This window comes from Vicia villosa, unplaced genomic scaffold, assembly GCF_029867415.1.
Source record: "Vicia villosa cultivar HV-30 ecotype Madison, WI unplaced genomic scaffold, Vvil1.0 ctg.000113F_1_1, whole genome shotgun sequence".
Classification (NCBI taxonomy): Eukaryota; Viridiplantae; Streptophyta; class Magnoliopsida; order Fabales; family Fabaceae; genus Vicia; species Vicia villosa.
This window is the reverse complement of record NW_026705021.1, coordinates 1,435,872-1,449,418: the sequence shown is the minus strand read 5'-3', so window position 1 is coordinate 1,449,418 and position 13,547 is coordinate 1,435,872.

The following is a 13,547-nucleotide window of genomic DNA, read 5'->3' as shown; positions in this document are numbered from 1 at the left end:
GACAATAAGAACAATTTTGTTAAAGAAATATTTTAAATGAATGTTGGAAACAAATAAAATATTTAAGCAAAAATAAAATAAAAGAGAATTAGAAAACTTAGCTTTTCATTCTGTGTGGCGCGCTCCTGAGGGTGTATCATAGGCCTGCGCTTCTTCAATCTTTGGATTAGTCCTTCTATTAATCCAGTGGTGGAGATCTGATGTCACACCATAATCTTCATCATGCAGCGCACATGGGATCTGAAAAGAATTTAATCCACAAAATTATATGTGGTACAGAAGGTTCGAACAGGCGCCCTTCCTATTGCCAAGGAAACGAATGACCATCTGTGCCATTGATGCTACTTGTCAAACTAACACAAACAAAATATCATCAATAAAAACGAAAAAGAACTCATGGGAACGCGCGCGCAGGCTGGGAAATTTTGAATTGAGCCAATGAGACGTTGACACTGCATCGTCTTCTCCATCAGCCTGTCGTTTTAGACACCATCTTCTACCTACGGACGGCTACTGTAGCGATAGGTCCTGCAACTCACAAAACTCACAATACAAAATAGAAATCAAATGTGAAACCATGGATCGATGGTAATTCATCCTCTGAATTCAATGGCATCAATTTCTACACCTAATTTTGCCTATTTAACGAAACCCTAAATCAAGGTTCAAAAACCTAACAATGGCATCGTGTCAAACCTGCACCCAAACTGTAATTAAACAATCCAGAAAGCCTCCACACATTTATATGATCACATTTATGCCATTAGAACTCATTAACAATGCATGAATCATTTGAAAGAACAAAAAGCAAGAATAGGAAATCGTGGCTTAGGGTTCACAATTCTTGATGCTTCAGGCTTCGTTTATGATCGGGTGACAACCAATGATCCTCCAGGAACGTGTTAGTATCCTTAAATCTCTTGGAAATCTCCTTATAATCCAAATCCGAACTTGAGTTTTTTGTTAAATCTTGAGATCTTGAAGACCACCCCTGGCTGCAGAATTTTCTCTCCTTAGCATCTGAACACCTTTAAGTATATATGGAGAGGGAATTAGGTTAACAAAAGTGAACCAAATCTTTGTAATTTTGTATGATTGAATTTTGATTGAAAGCTTTCTAAAATTGTCTCAAATCTTGCTCATCTTTCTCCAATTTGATTTCCACGAAATTAAGTCAAATATAATGTTTAATTGATGATTTGATTTGATTAGGACAAGATATCTACTTGAATATTTGATTTTTTACTTGATTTACATGAATTAAAATCACTTTTAAATGATTATAAATTCATATAAATCAAATAAATATTGAAAAATTCGTGCCAATTAGATCTGAGGCCTTGGATATCTTGGGGATCAAGCTTGGGCCAAAAAGATTGGGCTTGCTTGCAAAGAAATTCATTTAGAACCACTTTTACTTCACATTTTTCTCTCAAAAATGTCCAACTTTGACAAGGCATATCTCCCTCAATTTTTAAGGTATGGAGGAGTTCTAGGACTTTTTAGAAACCTCAAGATGTCCTCTACAAGCCACTTTGGAAGCTTTTTTCCTTTTGAGGATTTTATCTTGATGATATGGGCTTTGACAAAAACTGCTTTTGGTTGACTTCCAAAAAGGACCTGTAATATTTTGATCCATATCTCTCAAATGAAGCATTTTTAGACTTGGCATGTGAGATACAAAGTTGTAGAGAATTTAATTTCCTTCAAAATGAGATTTGGATGGGAAATTTCTGATGTTCCATGTGAAAGTTATGGCTGGTCAAAATTCAGTTGACTTTCTCCTATGAAAACCCTAATTTAGAAACTCTTGAATTTGTTGATTTCTGATATTTCCTTGGTGAACCATGATCAATCCTTGATCAAATGGTGAATGATGCTTCAATATAAGGATGTTGACAAAAAATCTAGAGTTTTGAATGTACTTTGACCACAGTTGACTTTTAGGTCAGATCTGTCGACTATTGACTTTCTGAACAATTGAGTGATCAATCTTTTGAATTGAGCCCTGAATTTTGTCATGGATGTAGTTTGGAATATCATAGACCATATGATATGCCTTGGAGCTTTTGATCCATTGATTTTCTTCAGAACAACACGAACCCTAGTTTCTTGAGCCTTTGTTTTAGGAGGGATGTCTTTGAGCTTTGTACCTTGATCTGAGTTTAAATAAGAGAAATAGTATGGGCAAATTTTGGGGTATGACAGCTGCCCCTGTTCAATCTTCTTAAACCTGAGGATGTAGATTGGCTTGTGTGTCTATCGGAATCTAAAGGTGGAAGAGGATTGAACACTAGAATACCAAGAAATTTGCCCTTGATGATCTAGGGACTTTTCGGAGATGGGCTTAAAGATGCCATCCAGGTGTTTGAAAAAGATGTGAGATGGGCTTTAAGGATGCCATCCATACTTGAGAGTCAGAATACGTTGTACGTTAGACCGTATCTGAAGGATATACTTAGGATGAGTCGTACATTAGATTAGAGGATGGGTCGTGCATTAGACCGGATCCAATTTGCATCGGTAGATGTCTGGAAAACCGTGTGTTAGGTTGAAGGATGGGTCGTACGTTAGGTTGTTCTTTAGGAAGAGTCATACATTAGACTAGGCCCAATTGCATTGATAGATGTCTGGAAAGTCGTGCGTTAGGCTGAAGGATGAGTCGTGCGTTAAACTGAATCCAATTTGCATTTGATAAATGTCTGGAAAGCCGTGCGTTAGGCTGAAGGATGAGTCGTGCGTTAGACTGAATCCAATTTGCATCCGTAGATGTCTAGAAGGCCATGCGTTAGGCTGAAGGATGAGTCGTGCGTTAGACTGAATCCAATTTGCATCCGTAGATGTCTGGAAGGCCGTGTGTTAGGCTGAAGGATGAGTCGTGCGTTAGACTGAATCCAATTTGCATCCGTAGATGTCTGGAAAGCCGTGCGTTAGGCTGAAGGATTGGTCGTGCGTTAGACCGGATCCACTGTATTGATAGTTGTTAGAATACACCGTACGTCAGGTTGCATCCTAGGATGAGTCGTACGTTAGACTGAATCCTTTGTATTGAGAAGTATTTGTTGGAGGTCGATCATACCAGTACTGTTCGTTGTGACAGAATTAGATCTAAGTCTCTTGATTATTTTTGAACTATTCATGGAGAACACCCGGAACTAAGTATCAGAACTAAATCATTGTCTTGATTATCTCTGAACTATCTTCGGAGAATACCCGGAAATACTTATCAAAATTAACTCTCTGTCTTGACTATCTCTGAACCATCTTTGGAGAATACCCGGAACTAAGTATCAGAATTAAATCTTGGTCTTGATCATTTCTGAACTATCTTTAGAGAATACCCGGAACTAAGTATCAGAATTAAATCATTGTCTTGATTATCTCTGAACTATCTCTGGAGAATACCCGGAACTAAGTATCAGAATTAAATCTTTGTCTTGATTATTTCTGAACTATCTCTGGAGAATACCCGGAACTAAGTATCAGAGTTAAATCTTGGTCTTGAATGAGCGTCAGAATTAAATCGTTGACTTGATTATCTCTGCACTATATTTAGAAGATAATGTTCATTTAATTGTAGAAATAGACTGAAAAGCAACATTAGTTTTATGCAACATCGTGATGCATGTATTGTAATGTTTATTTTTGACATGAATGAGATTGTATGCATATGCCATGAGGCGTATAGATGTATGAATGCAAAATGTTTGTTAATAGTGACAGAAGATTGTAGCGGCGTCTGGCAGGGAAAATAAATCCTTGACTGTTGTGGAGAATACCGAACCCGAGGATACTTAGCTAGGGATTTTTGGCTTTTGCTTGGGGATGAGAGCCATTTGAATGATTGGTCTTGATGTACCCTGACCGGGGATAAGAGAGATGAGGAATCAACAGTGTCGAAGATGTAAAACTCCGTTGAGGAACTAAATCTTTGTTGGGACGAGAATGTTTGAAGGTATCTTCCTAATGATTACTCTGTGGGGATATTATCCTGTGAAACCGGCTTTGTGAGAGTATATGGATGTCTTGAACGTGCCCCCAGTGATTATAGTACTTTCCATTCCTGGACTGATATTGATTGGAAAACACCAATGAGTATTGATCGAAGTGTTGAACATGCCTTGCATAGATTGGCTCCAGCTATTTAGGGAATTGTGAGGACTTCATGAGATGTGTATTATGGATGACACGCCCCTAGTAATCATAGACTTAGGGCAATGCCCCATGTCAATTGGGAAGTAGCTTCAGACCCACTTGGATGCACGCCCCATGTTGATTGGGATCTTGAGAGATTCTTGGGATCTTGAGAGATTCTTGGAATCTTGACCTGACTGCCCCAGGTTGATTGGATAAACCATGTCATGCCCCTTGTATACATAAGAAACATTGCTTCTGAAGTGGTTTTGTCTATCGGGATAACTTTCAGTCATTAGTTGTATCATGTGCAAATTCTTTCTGATGCTAACATTCAAAATTATGTAGAAAAATATGTTTAATAATGAATTTATGAGATGCAATGCATATGTCTGTCTTGAGTTTGTTGAAAAACATTAAAACAGAAGATGTAAAAGCGTGATATTTGTAGAAACGTGATGTTTGTAAAAACGTGATGTTTTGTAAAAACGAAATATCAACTCAGCATTTGTAGTAAACCTTAAGGAGTCAGGATACCTTTTTGGCGACAATATGCTTTTCGAACTAACCATGCTTCAGTTAGGACTTTCAAGGGTTGCAACGTGGATTGGTTCACGGTTTAAGAAACAAGGGATAACGGCTCAAAATTTATTTGTACCCATCCCAAACTTCGTGATGTTCTTCGATCCTATGCTCAGTTAACCTTTCATTTTAAGTCCTAGCAGAGCTTGAAGTCGTAACGTTGACATTTGATGATGGTTTCAGCACCGGCAGTTTATTTGGACAGGCAGTCCTCCTTTTTTGTAATTCTTTTTTCTCTTTTTTTTTCAAGGATTCGTAGTGACCTCCTTTTTTATATTGATTTTGTTATCCCTAACTTTTGCCTGAACTGTTTATTTTGAGATTACAGTCAGCAGGATGTTTCAATTTTATATAAGTCTCCTTCGTAGGTTTTGACTTAATAGTTTTTCTCTTTTGATAGATGTTGACTGCCTGACTTAATGATTTCAAGAACCCATCATTATTTATATAAAGCGTATTGGCATGACTGAGTTAACTGAGTAACTACCCTGCCCCAGGTTATGATCAAAGGTTTTAAATTGTTCAAGAAAGAAAACTCCTACTCCTTAGGCTCAAAGGGGTTGACGAGGGATTAACATCCTTATATCTCCATTGTTTAGGAATTGAAACAATGCCTGTACATCGTCAGCATAGTCTGTTCAAAAGCATATTGTACGAAGTTGCGGTATTGTTTTCGTCATCCTCCCTCAAAAGGCTTACAACTTAGCAGGAGTTGAATAAACACAAAACATATGCAAAGTAATATTTAAAACGAGTGATAGCGAAACAATTTATTCAAGACAAACATATGCAATGCACTGATGATGATTATTAAAACAGATAATGTCTATCATAAGTCGAATGTTTAAACAAACAGGAAAGAAATTGCAAATGAAAGTAAATCTAATGATCTAAAAGTCCATCTTTCTAGTCATTCACAGCATTAGCAGTCTTGTCGTGATTAGGCATGGGAGCAGTGATCACATTAGGAGTTGCAGGAGGGTCGAACTCAATTTCACCTGCGTCGATCATATCTTGGATCTTATTCTTCAACGGCCAACAATTCTCTGTGTCGTGTCCAGGACTATTAGAATGATATGCGCACCTCGCATTGAGTTTGTAGCTAGGAGCAGAGGTGTTAGGATTCTTAGGAGGATCCCTCAGGGTAACCAAATTTTCCTTTAGCAGATGTTGTAAGGCTTAAGCTAGTGACATATTGATTTTTGTGAATTGACGCCTGGGTGTGTCTTGTTTGTTTTGACGACCTTGTTGAGGCGCCGGTGTGGAGATCATAACTGCCCCAATAGATTGGTCATGGTTTCTCCTTTTCTGCCCATACACAGCATTGGAATCTGACTTCCCATTGAAATGCTTCTTTGTAGCACCTGAGAATGTAGCCACTTGAATCTTACCACTTCGAATGCCACTCTCGACACGTTCCCCAATCAGTATGAGTTCAGTGAATCCAGATGATGAACTTCCCAGTAAATGACTATAGAAAGGACCGGTCAGCGTACTCATAAACATATCGACCAATTCCCTGTCAGTCAACGGGGGTTGAACTCTGCCAGCCAAATCTCTCCATTTTTTAGCATACTCTTTAAACTTTCTTTAGAGCCCATAGACATGCTTTGTAGTTGCATGCAAGTTGGTGCGAGGTCGGAATTGTATTGGTATTGCTTATAGAAAGCAACAACCAAATATTCCCAGGTACGGATGTGGGTACCTTCCAGTTGATAGTACCACTCGAGTTGAGTTCCAAATAAGCTCTCTTGGAAAAAGTGGATCCATAGCTTTTTATCAGCAGTATGAGGTTGAATCTTCCTCACATATGATTTCAAATGCAGCTTGGGACAGGAAACTCCGTCATACTTGGCAAAGGTAGGAGTCTTGAACTTGGGAGGGATAACAACTCCAAAGATGAGTCCTAGATCTTCAAAATCAAGTTCAGGTACCTTCTGAATTTCCATGGCTTTCATACGTTCCTCCAACAACTTGTATTTGTCATCAGGATGTTCGTTCTCATGGTAATAATCTTCTTCTTCAGAAGGCTTGGCAACATCATGGTTACTTTTTGCCTCAGTCTTGATACTAGCATCATCATCTTGCTCATCTTCGTCAGTGTCTTCAGAGGCTTCGGCATCCCTGAGTTGCAAGATCAGTCTAAGCCTTTTCCCCAGAGTCTTCTTGCCCTTCTTCTTTTTCTTTTTAGTCAGCATGGTTTTCATCTCTTCTTGCCCCTTGGACAAATTCAGAATCAAGGCTTGGAATTCAGCATTTTGAGCCTGAAGGTCTTTGACTGATTGTTCGAGATTCATGATAACTGAAATAAACAGCGAGGCCGGATGAGAGACCTGTTATAAGAAACCTGTTATGAGATGTTATGAATGCAAATGCAATGTTTTTCAAGGATCTATAGGAATTTAGTTAGCAACATTAAAATGATTTGGTCGCGTCTTTGTCTGAAGAATCTTGGCTTTCGTCCTTGAATGTCCTTCTTTGAGTATCAAGCTCACCATATCGAGTGGGTCATCGCCTCTGATTCGGGATACTTCTGCATTGGAAGGTACGTGGCCAAAGGAAAATAAATCCTCTTGCCCCTTGCTAGGTACTGAGTTTTTGAATTGGAATGTGTGTGGCCAGAGGAAAATAAATCATCTTGCCCCTTGATTAGGAAATCAGTCCTTGATAGGAGTTCCTGAAATTGTGCGCCCTAAATCCCTAAGATCCTTGAAAGGGTTAGTTAAATCATGTTATGCTTATGATGTCATGATGTCATGCGAATGCAGTTCATTAGGCACATCGTGAGATAGTAAGGGCAAACAAGTCTTTTAACAAAACCTGCAGGGAAACAAAGGTTAGTAGTAAACACAAACAAGTCACACAATTTCCTTAGGCTCGGCTTCCATGGAGTTTAGATCATGTGAGATACCCTTCCTCAAATGTATTTCTAAGGATAAGAATGATTTCAGCAACGGGTTCTACCAAGTTACTCAGAATTGTCAGCCCCCTCTAAAGCACCCTCGAACATGGTACATGCATACCACGCAATGATACTTTAGGAAGAAACCTATCTGAGCTGTAGTATCGGGTCGCGACCATAACTTGGCATGCACCAAAAATAGCCCTCCCACTACGTTCCTAAAAGTTAAGATGGGTTAAAGGTGACTAAAGGTCCTTGAGCTCCGACGCACCCAAAGATACATTCGTAAACCTCTCTCATGCAAAAGAGGTACACAATAACCAGTGGAGGCCTAACTCAAGTGCGAACTTCATTTTGACCAATCCCAAGCATGCACAAGGGAGGTCTCCATGACTATGCCGCTCCTAACTTAAGTGTTCTTGAATCCGGGTGTAGGATTCATCCTTCATTTATTCCCAAAACAGCCCTGAAAAATAAAGCAAACAAAGCAAACAATAGAAAACATTTAAGTGAATCCTAAACTTTTAAGGTAACCCCTCTTTTATAAGAAAATTCTCCCCAGCAGAGTCACCAGTTCTGTAATACGGTGAACTGACTTTATCGAAATGTCGCGGTTAAGCATGAGTCACCACCGACTTTTATTTTATCCAAATTAACAGAAAGGCTAAAAGAACAGGAAAAACCTTTTAAATAAAAACTGAGTTCGGGGGGTAATTTATACAAAGGGAAGGTGTAAGGCACCCTTTGCATCCATGGTTTTCCATGGGCTCTTAATTGCTTTGCTCTTTAGTTTTGAAGCCAAAAGTTTCAGAAATGTAGAAGAAGAGAAATAAGGACTTTAGCTCGTAAATAAGCGTAGCCTTTTTGAAGGTTTATGAAAAAGTGTAAGAAAAAGATTTAAGCCAGAGCAAAGCAATTAGGGGCAAATTACCTGGTTAGATGAAAAATGTTCTTTTTAGCCTTTCAGGGCTATCCCTACCATAGGAGGGTAAGGAAGTCCTTTGTGTAACACCCCAAATCTACCCGATAAATAATACGAAAAATCAGAGTATAAATTCCAAACAAGTTCATTTGAGGTATCACATATTCGTCATTTCAAAAACAGTTACGGCTTATTTGCCTTCACATAGATACATAGCACAAGAATTTAAAACAATAATCAAATCATTACTAAAAATCACTTTGTTTAAATTCAAAAATTAACTCGCAGTGGAATCAACAAACTTCATAACTATTCAAATCAAGACGTAGCATCATTGCACGGTAACTTTAAGTTACAATTTAAACCAAAACCATATAAAAATTCAGCAAAAGAATTAATAATTAAAACAATCGTTTTATCCCCCCGAGTGCTACGTATCAGAGCAAGACACCAACTCGACTAACAACAACTAAAGACTTCATAAAATCACTTCAAAACTTCCACCGCTATCTTGAGTACCTGTCCGTTTCCCACGGTAAGGGAAACATCATTCAGAAGGGGTGAGATATCGAAAAATATAAACAAAAGTATGATAATTAATATGTTAGAATTAAATCATACAAAATTATCACTTTACAACTTTCAGACTACAGCTATAACAACAATTTAAAACTGTACAATTATAATAACAAAATCAACAACATAATAATAATAGTTATAACAACTATTTTTCATCTTCCAGACGGTACCTGTCACAACAAGTCATTAGCATAACAACTTATAATTACAACTTCACATTATCACAATTCGCTTCACATCGTCATATTCAACAACTCAAGTCACATCACGTCACAATTAAATCACACTCATGCCACATATAATGAGACTCTACAATTGCACATGCATGTGGTACCCAGGGCTTCAGCCCCCATCGCTAATTGCCAGTTAACAGAGGCATCAAGGCATAAGCCTTCGTTACTAATTTGCCAATCCAGGCCGTCACCAAAAATGCATATATATATGAATGCAACAAACACACACAACAAACAACATCATCGTCACAAAGGCATAAGCCTATATCATTGCTATACCAATAAATAGAGGTATACATCGTCAATGAAATATCCTGCAACTTTGCATAAAACAACAACAATTATCAGCACAACAACAACTAATTTCATCGAATCAACACGACAGAACCACAACAAATAATCCATGGAAAAATTCATACACCTTAATCCCACATACAATCATCATATTCCTGGTTATATAATTCGAACCTCACCCTTACCTTGGTAAATATGGACTCTTTCACCATAGCTCTAAGTTTTTCTCCAAAAGAAATCCTTTCTAACATCAATTGGAGACACGCCTAAACACCAGTTCGGGATTAAGCTTATCAGACAAATTTAAAACCCTCAAAATCAAAATCGCTCCGGTCAGAACTTACCTCTATGAGTTAGGAACATTGTGTCCAAGTACCATAACGATCCAACGGTTGGATTGAGAGATATGCCCGATTTGCCAAGGTGACTCTATGCTGAAACTTGCTGCGAAAATTAAGGCTTCCTCCATAATTTTCTTCTTCTCTCAAGTGCTCCTCCCTTCTTTCTCTTCTCTCTTCTATTTTTCCTTTCTCCCCAAAAATAAGTTATGAGACTCCAACTCTAAAACTCTAATTTTCTCCTCTTACTATCTCTTTTCTCTTAATGGGCTTAACCCATAATCCATCTATTACGTTTCTACTACTAAGGCCCAATTAACTTTATCTCTCATACAACATAATTAACCCAAATAACACAAACACACATACAATTAAATATTTCAAATAATTATTATATCACATAATAACTAAATAAATAAATAATTATTAAAAATACCAAATAGTATAATTACTAATATAATTAATAAAAATATTAATAAAATCGGGATGTTACACTTTGATTTGGAGGTTAACGGGTCATCGAATTATCGTTCGCCATAAGACTGTCCCATGCCATAGAGGGGCAGGTAGTCTAAGGGAAGGATCAGAATAGCCTTTCGTTTAGGCAACCAGAGGATACCTCAGCACTTCGTAGGCAACTTCGAGGGACGAGATCATATTAGTGAATCGAAGGCAGCATCATTAGGGACTTATGATCTTTGAATGAACCGAGGGCAACATTGCTGAGGTATCCTCGTATTCGAGGGACTTGGCTATTCTGCATTAAAAACACAAGGCAACAGGCAACAGGCAACAAGAGGAGTACCATAAAAGTGCGTGGGTGCATCAATCACGTGATCAGATTCAGAATAAATTATCTTGTAATTAAATGACTCTAATTCAGTTCAAGGTTACACTCCCTAGAATTACTAACCACGCAATAATATAATGCAGTTTTAAGTGCCTTCAAGGCCAAACAATACAACCTCGAAGCAGATACATAATACCATGGGGATAGGGAAAAAGGAATAATAGAACCAACAGTGCAATAGGTCTGACACAAGTAATAATTTAAAAGAAAAATAAATTAGGTTAGGTTTTAGGGTTACCGACTAATTGAGCTTTGACGGTTGGCCAACCCTGAGAATTGGAAAAGGAAAAACAAACACAAAGGGGTGAGTGTATGGCCAGTTCATTGAAAATAATAAACAAAATAAAATCAGAAAGACAAAAATAAATAATTAAATTAAAAGGGCAAAAATAAATATTTAAATTAGAAAAATAGAATCAGGGACTTAGCTTTGATCTGATATGGCTCGTAGTCGGAGGAAATCCTGGTGCTAACCCTGAAAAAACTGCGCAAGGAAAACGTTTTCAGTGCAGGCATGATCTTCGTAAACCCTGATCAGAGCACGAATTAACTATGGTTAATAGAATAAATAAGATCAATTTAATTAATTATTGGTATTCTACCTAATTAATTAAATCAGTGAAAATAGGGTTTCGATTAAACATCCTAACCCTAATATATATTTTAATCAATTAATAAAAGCATTTATAAATAATTGAATTAATTGAAATCAAATAAAAATATTATTAAAACAAATATCTTTATTTTTTTAATTATTTTTTACATATATATAAAAAAAATACAATAAGAACAATTTTGTTAAAGAAATATTTTAAATGAATGTTGGAAACAAATAAAATATTTAAGCAAAAATAAAATAAAAGAATTAGAAAACTTAGCTTTTCATTCTGTGTGGCGCGCTCCTGAGGGTGTATCATAGGCCTGCGCTTCTTCAATCTTTGGATTAGTCCTTCTATTAATCCAGTGGTGGAGATCTGATGTCACACCATAATCTTCATCATGCAGCGCACATGGGATCTGAAAAGAATTTAATCCACAAAATTATATGTGGTACAGAAGGTTCAAACAGGCGCCCTTCCTATTGCCAAGGAAACGAATGACCATCTGTGCCATTGATGCTACTTGTCAAACTAACACAAACAAAATATCATAAATAAAAACGAAAAAGAACTCATGGGAACGCGCGCGCAGGCTGGGAAATTTTGAATTGAGCCAATGAGACGTTGACACTGCATCGTCTTCTCCATCAGCCTGTCGTTTTAGACACCATCTTCTACCTACGGACGGCTACTATAGCGATAGGTCCTGCAACTCACAAAACTCACAATACACAATAGAAATCAAATGTGAAACCATGGATCGATGGTAATTCATCCTCTGAATTCAATGGCATCAAATTCTACACCTAATTTTGCCTATTTAACGAAACCCTAAATCAAGGTTCAAAAACCTAACAATGGCATCGTGTCAAACATGCACCTAAACTGTAATCAAACAATTCAGAAAGCCTCCACACATTCATATGATCACATTTATGCCATTAGAACTCATTAACAATGCATGAATCATTTGAAACCAACAAAAAGCAAGAATAGTAAAACGTGGCTTAGGGGTCACAATTCTTGATGCTTCAGGCTTCGTTTATGATCGGGAGACAACCAATGATCCTCCAGGAACGTGTTAGTATCCTTAAATCTTCTGGAAATCTCCTTATAATCCAAATCCGAACTTGAGTTTTTTGTTGAATCTTGAGAGCTTGAAGACCACCCCTGGCTGCAGAATTTTCTCTCCTTAACATCTGAACGCCTTTAAGTATATATGGAGAGGAAATTAGGTTAACAAAAGTGAACCAAATCTTTGTAATTTTGAATGAAAGCTTTCTAAGATTGTCTCAAATCTTGCTCATCTTTCTCCAATTTGATTTCCACGAAATTAAGTCAAATATAATGTTTAATTGGTGATTGGATTTGATTAGGACAAGATCTCTACTTGAATATTTGATTTTTTACTTGATTTACATGAATTAAAATCACTTTTAAATGATTAAAAATTCATATAAATCAAATAAATATTGAAAAATTTGTGCCAATTAGATCTGAGGCCTTGGATATCTTGGGGATCAAGATTGGGCCAAAAATATTGGGCTTGCTTGCAAAGAAATTCATTTAGAACCACTTTTACTTCACATTTTTCTCTCAAAAATGTCCAACTTTGACAAGGCATATCTCCCTCAATTTTTAAGGTATGGAGGAGTTCTAGGACTTTTTCGAAACCTCAAGATGTCCTTTACAAGCCACTTTGGAAGCCTTTTTCCTTTTGAGGATTTTATCTTGATAATATGGGCTTTGACAAAAAACTGCTTTTGGTTGACTTCCAAAAAGGACCTGTAATGTTTTGATTCATATCTCTCAAATGAAGCATTTTTAGACTTGGCATGTGAGAGACAGAGTTGTAGAGAATTTGATTTCCTTCAAAATGAGCTTTGGATGGGAAATTTCTGATGTCCCATGTGAAAGTTATGGCTGGTCAAAGTTCAGTTGACTTGTAATGTAAATGTTGTTTATATTTAGGATTAAGAAGTATTTAGGTGAAGTGGAGGAAAATTGGAACAGCTGTTTCTGTTCTGATTTTTCTAGTTTTTCTGTCATCCACTAAGCGAGCCTAGCTCCGCTAAGCGATGACAGTAAAATTTTGTTTTTCTTCTCTGTACCAG